The sequence below is a fragment of the Lutra lutra genome, chromosome 1 (genome assembly GCF_902655055.1).
Source record: "Lutra lutra chromosome 1, mLutLut1.2, whole genome shotgun sequence".
In the NCBI taxonomy this organism is placed as follows: Eukaryota; Metazoa; Chordata; class Mammalia; order Carnivora; family Mustelidae; genus Lutra; species Lutra lutra.
Genome location: NC_062278.1, coordinates 172749890 through 172760004, shown reverse-complemented (window position 1 = coordinate 172760004; position 10115 = coordinate 172749890). Strand labels below are relative to the sequence as shown.

The 10115-nt window shown below is 41.1% G+C and overlaps 1 long non-coding RNA gene across 1 annotated transcript; it reads left to right on the top strand.

The window, feature by feature from the left end:
• The first annotated feature begins 2107 nt into the window (after positions 1–2107).
• Positions 2108–9873, top strand: LOC125088320 (uncharacterized). The gene is made up of 3 exons (XR_007123697.1): positions 2108–2189; positions 8348–8581; positions 9585–9873. It is a non-coding gene; the product is annotated as an uncharacterized LOC125088320 (long non-coding RNA).
• The last annotated feature ends 242 nt before the right edge of the window (positions 9874–10115 follow it).

Genomic DNA, 10115 nt, shown 5'->3' with positions numbered 1-10115 from the left:
GAAGTTACAAAAGCGTGTTTGGTACCTCTCCGCCTGACACTTTTCCCCCTCTCATTAGGAGTATAAAACACTAAGGAAACTGCATAAGAATAGTGTGGGAGAACTTTGGGGGTGGTGTTCTGACCTTGATTCTGGTGATGGTTACATGACTACACACTTGTCCCAATTCACATAACTATGCACCAGAAACAGTGAATCTTACCATATGTGAACCTAAAAATTTATATTATGGAATAAAATCATTTCTGGAAAACTTGAATGAGTCTGGAGCTTGCATGAGGAGTGGGGGTGGGGGGGTGTGAAATTGCCTTTCTTGGGCCCCCACGCAGAATCATCCCCACAGACGGGTTGAGAGCAAAGCACTCAGTCTTGGGGCTGGTGAAGAAGAAAGCCAGGAGCTGAGAGGCCACCAGTGATGTTTACTACCTGGTCGGGTCATCTTTAACTTCTGCACCTTGAAGTTCTGACCCCTGTTCTTTTTGTTCCTCCCACCCCCAGCTTGACTCCCCTGGGACATTTCCTTCAGACAGTATAAGCAACCATGAAACAATGAGACCTGGAGAGAAACTCTAGTTCCAGAGTAACACAGTGAAGGAAGCTGTGTTCCTGCAATTCAAGGCTGAAATTCTCCTTATACATTTTCTACAAAAATGTTTAAATGTTCAGTTCAGGGGTGCCTGGATGGCTCAGTTTGTTGAGCATCTGCCTTCAGCTCATTTCGTGGTCTCAGGGTACTGGGATCGGGCTCTCTGCTTGGCAGGGAGTCCATTTCTCCCTCCTTCTCTCCCTCTTTGTGCTCTCTCTCTCAGATAAAGGAATAAAATCTTTTAAAAAAAATGTTCAGTTCAGGGGTCCCTGGGTGGCTCAGTGGGTTAAAGCCTCTGCCTTCTGCTCAGGTCATGATCCCAGGGTTCTGGGATCAAGTGCTGCATTGGGCTCTCTGCACAGCAGGGAGCCTGCTTCTTCCTCTCTCTCTGCCTGCCTCTCTGCCTATTGTGATCTCTGTCTGACAAATAAAAAAAAATCTTTAAAAATGTTCAGTTCAAATAAGAATAACAACAATAAAAGAGGAATAAACTCAACGGGAACTGTGGGCCAGATAGCACTTCATCTGCTCAACACAAAGAAGACATTTTCATTTTGATTTTACAGAAGAGGAATGGCTTCAAGAAGCTAAGATCTCAAAGCTAGTAGGTGACAGAGCTAGAATTAAACACATGTATCCTGAAAATTACTTAAGTCCAGAGCAGTAATGTTTTTTTACTCTATATTCCAAGGGGCTTATGTGCTGAAGGGCCATTTGTGAGCTCTTCGGGGTGGCTAACTGATGCCTAACTATGCCTCCACAGGAGAAAGAATTCCATTATCCAGCAGCCACCTGAAACAGACTATGGAGATCCATCCTGAGCTAGAAATGATCCTATAATCTGAACAAAATTACCAGATCTGTCTACACAGACTTACCAATGCTCAAAACCTTTAAGTACAGCACATCAGACATGAAACGAGCTAGATAGAATCTACTTTCTTCAATGAAGGTTCAGAAGGCCCTTGAGAAATTTGCTGGACCACAGGGACTCTCACTGCAAAGCAAAAGTCTTACTGAACAGTAGGCTCCTAAGCACCAATTTGAAGAGACCCAGGATTGCCAGTTACAAGCTAGTATTCCATTCTACTGCTGAGGAAACAGGAAATTTGGTGAGATCAAGTAACGCCAGTTCCACGGACACAGGATAGAGCCAGGATTCAAATCAAACTCTGGCACCCAAACCAGGGCTGTTTCCAGAATCCCACATTGCTTTGCAAAAGCAAGGCATACTGACAATGACCTCAGTATCTAAAAATGGGAAAACTAGATGAGCTAAAATTTTTAAATGTGTTTTTTTTTTTATGACTAAATTCAGTCAATATTATGGTAAAGAGAGAAAAGAATCGAAACTTTTAATTTCATCTTCCAGGCCTTACACCAAAATACTTAGATTCTGTTACATATGATCTTCCTTGGTTTCAGCCTTCTTGAGAAAGAAGTCCCTGCCCTGGGGTTTCCATGCCCTGGAAATGGCAGCATGGAATCAGCAGTGCTGACATAAAATTAAAATTATTTTCTCCTTCTGATTGAAAAGGGAGCTACGTGGACAACTTTGGAGATCAAAGAGCAGCCTCCACAGAATGCTGGCTGATGCCAAACAGTGGGTACATGATAAACAATAACACAATTTTAATATTAGAGCAGGTCAAGCATCTCAATTTAGATATGTACCAGGCTTTACACAGATTTAGACCTCCAAGAACTCTCACAGCAACCTGAAGCACATCCTTTCATTACCTCACTTAACGTATGGAGGAAATGGAATCACAAGGAATGTGAATAACTTGTCAAAGTTAATGTGGTTTATAAGTAGAGTTCATCTCAGGTATAACTGAATTCATCTTAAGGATAAGGATTTGGACGTAGGTTAAAGGGGATGGACAATATTACTCATATTATTCTTCTTTTGGGATTCATATACAAGTTGTATAATTTGGAATGCATTTATATATGTACATATTTATATAAAATAACATGTGATATATAATATATAGTATAATGAATATATTAATATCTTTAAGTTATATAAATTTTATATAAAATTTTATATATTTTTACATATAATTACATATGTGATTATATATAAACACATTCCAAATCACAATAAAATCTAATATATAATACAGTTAATATAGAAAACTAGCAGGGAGTTTTTACTGATAGAAGACATGAAATCTCTGGAAAAAACATGGAACTCTAGTCCTGGCTGGTCAACATATGTCATAAACTCCTGTCCAATATTCATGACAGATATTATAGACAATCTCTGTACTATTTTTCACTGAGGCCAAAATGGAACTCAGAATCTTTTTTAACACAGTTTTTCAGACAGCGACAATCAAGCAAGCAGAGGTACTTTGGCAAGTTCAAATCTATATGGCAGACTTCATTTAGATAGCTGAGATGGAGAACAGTAGCCAAGGGTTGTCTGGCAAAGCCATGAATCCTCAAGATAGCACGTGTTTTCCTTGTTACCATACCTCACCTTGGCAGCAGAGCAATGGACCCTATCAACCGTGAGGGGTCATGCGAGCTGGATCCAGGGTGGAGGTGACCTCAGGGAAGAAGAGAGCCCTTCTTCCCTGGATCACCAAGATTACCAGTGCAAAACAGTTAAAGAGCAGGGAAATTACATTCTTAAATATCAGGCATTTCTACTTGAGTGGCATGGGTAAAGGAGCCAAAATTTCATCTCAAATTAATTTAATTAGTTCCTGAGGTGCTTTCTAAGGAGAAGCTAATCAGGACACTCAATATACACAAACTCAAAAGAACACTCAGAGCATTTCCTTTAGAGATTACCTCTTCTCACACTTGAAAAATAAATAAATAAATAAAAATAAAAGAGGGTAGTGCCTTAAAAATCCTTACCAACAATCTATTTATGGCCAGTTCTGATGACTCAAGCCGAAACAGGTCGAGTGTGTAGATACAAGAAGTTTCAGGTCCCATTACAGAGAATTCAAAGCTCGTACTTTTTAGTCAGAATCTGAGGGATCCCATTCTCTCTAACACCAGATGTTACTCTTTCACTAATTTCTTTATTCAGTACTTTTTTGGGCAAGGTGGTTGCTCACAGCTTCGATAACAACCCCATAAATCTGCTGTTGTTAACCTCATTTTGCAGATTAGGAAACTGAGGCTCAGAGAAGTTAAGTAACATACCCATGCATGACAAAGCCAGTTGTCTCATTGATTTCCTCAGGACACTTCGCAGAGTTGACAATTCAGGGAAAGTTATTTATTATGAAGCATTTCCAGGGAAAAATCAGTAACTACCTGAGTGGGGAAGTGAGACATCAGGGCAAATATCCTTCCCATGAAGGGCATTCTGGAAGTAACATGGATCAGACTTCAGAAATGTCACTGTAGGGGAAGGAAGCTGGGGTGTTCCTATTAGTCATTGGTTAAGGGCTGCCCCTAGGATTTTAAATTCCCTGACACTCCCAGGCTTTCTGAAGAAACAGGCAAAGGGGGTACAGCAACCTGAAGGTCTCCTTGCCGCTGCTGAGAAAAATGCAAGTACTGGCTCCTGCTTATTGTAGGGGGTGCTGTGCTGTCCTGTCAAAAACCCAACCCCCTTTCAGGATCAAAATTCTCACTGTCCTCCTGCAATCCTGCCCAGGAATTGCCCTTGACCAGAGTAGCCTTGCCCAAAGTTCCACACCCTGCTAGAAGTAGCTACCTCTAATGACTGGTCAGTGTTGGGGGCACAAAGCCTGTGGTCCACTCAGAAGAGCTATTCTTGCTCCAGAGCTCCCTAGAACTACAGAGGGGGTTTTCAGTCTTCTTCTGCCCAATCCTGCCTCCCTAACTCTCTTACAGGTATGGTTCCAAAGCTCTCCTCAGTGACCCTCTTGTTTACAATCCTTGCCTCAGAGTCTGTTTGCTGAGAAAGCAAACTTGAGTCAGAAGAAAGCATCCCAAAAGCCAATGCGGTCAAAAACAACAAAGGGACCTGAAGGGACATTGGAGTGTGTGCACTCCCAGCCTTGGCCACATTGGTGCCATGATGAAAGCAGCAAAAAGTTACCTTAAGATGCTAAAAGGCAAGACCTGGCATATTGCCTCATTTTGCTGAGTCAAATTTAATTAAGCTCTGCACTTACCCAAGTGGTGGGACCTGTGTTCAAACGTAGGCACTTATTGAGAATCTGTCCCTAAGATTGTGTAAAGTATCTGGGAAAGCACAGAAAAGTACCACTGGCATTCCTATCCTCATGAGCATGAAAGTCCTGAAGAGTGAGAATTGGAGAGATACATTATCTGCAAGGTGATGGTTCTGGTAAAGAAGGACAGAAGGACAAGGGTTATTGGGGCACAGATTGAATAACTCTTCTTAAAAGTTATAGCCTGTCAAGGACCAAACCCTGCACAAATCAAGCTTCATAACTGGCCTGTGGCGCTGACCACTCACCTGTCAGGGATGAACAAGCCCTCCTCACTGGTAAATAGCAAGTGGGCCATTCTGCATAGTTGTTAAAATTTCTCCCTTTGCCTTCCAAAGATACTATGTCTTCTGACCCCTCTTCCCTTCTTTTTCCTGTCTTCCCACCCCGCTACTGCTTCCCCCAACCATAGGCTCTACCACAGGTGGGTGGGTTTCCCTTCACCATCCATGGACTCTGGCTGTGGCTCTATTCACTCATCTTCAATGACTCTGTTCAGACTTTTCCCTTGGCAATAATTGGCCTACAATTCCTTCTCCATTTGTTGAGATCCTATCCCACCTCTCCAGCTTCAATGCAAACTCCCTGTCTTCCAAGAAGCGTTTCCTGACGGCTTTAATATTGATAGACCACTCCCTTTTCTGACCACCAACCACAATCATAGTCATGGCATGACGTCTGGTGAAAATAATCTACCTGTTGTCATTTTTATACTAATGCTTCACCCCCCAAATGATCTGTCAGCCAGGATATGACTAAAAAACCTTCTGAATCTTCACAGGGAAGAACATGGGGAGACAGAGGATGTTCTCCCCCCCAAAAAAAATTATAAATTCACCAACAGTTTATTATACTAAAGTTAAAAGCCAAGAATGATTCCTAGTTCTAGCACTCCTTTAGAATACCGAATACAAACTATGGGCTGAATGTGTCCATTGTTTTCCTCCATGTTTACTCTTCAATACTGATTGAGCTACCTTACATTCTGAGAAAGATTAACAGGCTCTTTCTCCCACACTCTTCCTCTATAACTACCCCCAAATCCTGTCCCAAGATGAGATACATTCCCTTGCATCAAACCCCCCCATTCCAATGCCTCTATTTATTCTGAGAGGCAGATCCAAGCAGGTGGACGTTATGGTCCTCCAGGCATAAGTCAGGAATATGCACATGGGCTTGGAGGCAACAGACCCAGAGGAATTAAAGAGAAAAGATACAGGTCTGGCCACAAAAGGGATAATGGGTCCTACCATGTTGAGAGACAACAGAGATATCTGGAAAGAATGAGAGGTTTGGAGAGAGAAGGATAAATGAGCAGGCTCAATAGGGAAGGCTGATAGGAGAACCATTTCTTGCCATCTGGGAAGCACAGCAGAAAGAACAACTAAGGGAAATGATGCTTCTTTAGGTGTCAATGCCAAGATGGTTTTTGAAAATCAGAAAGACCTGGGTTCAGATCCTGGTTCTGCACCTTCTTGGGGGGCAGGGAAGGGTACCTTAAGATCACTTCATCTCTCTGAGTTCCTTATCTATAAGAAGAAGATAAAAATGTACCTAACTCAGAGTTATGATAGAACATAAATTGTTACCTGTCCACCAAGGCTCATGCTTCCCACACAGAATATGCAGCTATACTGTAAGCACTGCTCAGCCAGGGACCATGTTCCCCAGACTTCTCTACACCTAGATAGGATCATGTGATCAAATTCTGGTCCACAAGAACCTCCTTATAGTCCTCCACCCTCATACACACAAGCCTCCTGATGTACAGGATCTAGCAAATGGCTTTAAACTGTACCAGCTCCCAGACCAGAAAACAAAAGACACCCAGTCTCTCACTCATTTTTAGGAGGAGGTCTATCAAATTCCCATACTGGACTCATGAATATGTAAGAAATAAATTACCATATTAGGCCACCAAGATTTCAGTCTTTGCCTATTAGAGAAGCTAATCTTAAATTAGCCAAAACAAGGATTACATGTTATATCTCAAGCAGTGAGCCCCATGCTTGACAGAGTAAGCACACAAAATATATGGTTGCTCCTTTTTTTATTACCCTTAACTCTGTACAACACTTTATACCTTCTAGGAAGTTCCTATATTGGACAAACTAATTCAATTTGTGTTGCTGAGCATCGAAGAGAATAAAAAGTTAACAAATAAAATGCATAGACTCCATTCTTCAGGGATTCGTCTGCTAGTGGGTGTAATTAGATCTGTAATGCAAGTAATAATATTGCAAGGCAAATTTTATTAAATGCTTTAAGAGAGGCTCAAGGTGCAATGAGAAAGGGGAGATTAATTTTACCTGAAGAGGTTGAAATATTCCTGAAGGAAAGAAGATATGAATGGGGCCTTGAGGCACAATTTATACTTTGACAGGTGGACACTGGCCAGGGGGCTCCTGACAGGAAGGAAATTATAGATAACGGGCAGCAATAAAAGGTCCCAGTGTACATTTCCCAACCACTTCCTCTCTTCTCTTGTGTAAGGAAAAGGTGGCAGGAGAGAATAAGCTTTGTCAAGGCCTGATGCAAGTGAAGCAGGTGGTACTATGGGGCAGAGAGGAATTAGGGACATTGGCCATTTAGGATAAGACTGAGAGGAGCCTCAAATGCCATACTCAGGAGTCCCAGCTTTACTTTTTTAGTAATAAAGTACCTTACTCATGATTCTGACTGGAAACCACAGAAACCCAAAGGGCACAAACTTAAGCTAACAGGGATTTACAGGCCCTGCTCATAATCTGGTTATTAGAAGGGTTAGAGCTGGTCCTTAAGGACAAATGGAACCAGAGACCTAAGCACTAGCGATCACAGGTAATACCCCTATACCTCACTCCTATTCACTCTCCTAATCCTGTTTTGTATTACTTTTACTATTTCCCTCTATCTGAAATTACCTCACTTACTGACTTGCCCGACCTCCTGGGATATAAGCTTCCCAATGACATAGATCACTTGCTTTTCTTTACCAAACTTTGAAGCTTCTAGCATGGTCTCTTACATATCTGGCATGCAGCAGGCACTCAGTGATTATTTGCTGAATGAATGATTAAATGGATCAGAGATTTTAAAATGTTCTGGTTACACGAGTATGAATATTTAATCTCCCTGACAGCTCCAGTTCACCATATACATTCATACATTTGCAATAAAATTTGAATGGCTCAGTGATTAATGTCCTTAAGACTCCCGAATAGTTGTGAACATTTGGTTCTGCAAAGCTGAAGGTCAGAAGCTAGACTCTAGTGAATGAACCACTTGTGGTACCACAAGGAGGTAGACCAGGTGACCTGTGCTGGAATGTTCTAACAATTCTAGGAGACTTCTTTGAGATGCCTGCAATTTCTGTCTCAGAAACTCATAAACCTTGGACCTAACTCTATCCTTTAAGACTGAGGAGCATACATAGGCTCTATGTCACATAAAGGGTCACAGTGACATTTTTTAGACTTCATCCTGTTCTACAAATAGAGGTCACTCTGAACCTTGTGTAAGAAGTCGATAACTAGGCATAAGTGAGAAACAATCCCCTCATAGGCCTTCACCAGATTCTGAAAATATTCCATCCTCTCTCTTTTCTGAGGTCCTGCCAGGTCCTTTGGTATTGCCAGAGCAGAGATGGTTTGAACATACTGGAGAGCTCCACATTTGTTCTCCCTGTTATCACATAATGAGATGATCACAGCCCTATTTTGAGTCTTTTTGTCTGAAATAGCATTCCCTATTTTTACTACCATTTGACAAAAAAGAAGAAAGAAAGAAAAACAGCCAAAGTTATTTCAGGATCAAGACAAAGAATCATCACGGAATGCTCTGGGTAAGTTTTTTTTTTTAGCCACTCCACCTCCCCCAACCTATCTTTGCCCTATATTTTCACCTTGATCTGGTGAATACTTTATTTGTATATTACTCTGAAAACAAACAAAGTATCACAGCATTCTTTTGTGTTTTCTTTCTATTTTTTCATAATTTGATACACATTTTTGTTAAAGTTATTATATGCCACCAGAAGTCATAAAACAACACAGGCATAGTGGTATATGACATACCAATACATCACACTTTGGCCATCTAAGGACTTCTATTTGATGAAAACCAACAAAGGAAAAGATGTAAATAGCAGAAATAGGAACATTCACCAATTTTCTTGGCAGCTAGAATGGTTTTTCTTGGGAAGGCAGAGAATCTTATCTGCAAATTATTTCCATTTGATGCAGTCACTTACTTTAGTCACAAATCTTTCACATCAATCCAAAAATGCCTTTCACTGTGTGCCAACATGAAATAATGGTGAGACACTAGTAGTAAAGCAAATTATTGTGGTTCACCTCACTACTTTTGCAGTCAGTCCTAAGCTCAGTCAATATTACAGAGATGAGTTTGTGCCAGTTTAAATCTCATCTGGTCTCACCTGGGACCAGTGACATTTATTTACCAGGAGGCAATTAAGACATAATTTTAATCTGTAGCTATCCTCAACATAAGGTTCAAATTTACCATTTATCTAAAATCTTCACTGATCAGCAACGAGTTAAAAAGATTTGTGCTAGGGACTGGAGGACATGGGAGAAATTAATTTTCTGTCTCTAGGGAATGACAGACAAGTAGGAGGAAGAGACAAGGGGCATTAATATGCTAAGACAAAAGTAAGTGCCCTTAAGTGGTTAGATGGTAGAGAGGGGGTGGTCAGTACAGCAAAGAGCAAGAGCTGTGGAGAGAGGGGTTTGACTCTCTCCCTCAATGTATCATTCAGCTTCTATTGCAATAATGTATCCTTTTAACAATAGCTTACAACATCCAACGTTTTTCTCATTCTGTAGGACACCTGGGCTTTTGCTGATCTAGAATGTGCTCCTCCTGAAATTCTGGAATTGTCTCTAGACTGCACATTGGATTCAGGTCTTCCCTACTTCTCTCTCACCTCCTTGAACCAGCGACTTGCTCAAACATGTTCTTATTACACAATGAAGGCACAGGACCCTTGATTTTGGCCCTAGGAGCCTTACACATTTTACTCATAATGGAGTCAAGTTTTCTTTATAAAAGACACCATTTACACAGGCTGTAATTTCCACATGTCAAGAAAGATATGCATGTGAAAGCAAAACCCTCCCCAGCCCACTCCCCTCTCCCTTCTACTAAAACCACTGTGACAACACATTTTCAAGTCCTTTGTTAGTATTCTAAGGTTGATGACCTTGCAGTGATGTATTTTGTTTCTCAAAGCGCCTTAAGTTTGGGGGACATAAATTGCTCTGGATCTTATCTTAAGACAAGGTAGATAAAGTAAAACCATTCTAAGCAAAGTATTACAAACTCTGGGATGTTGGAGTATGGTGGCTAATGAGAGG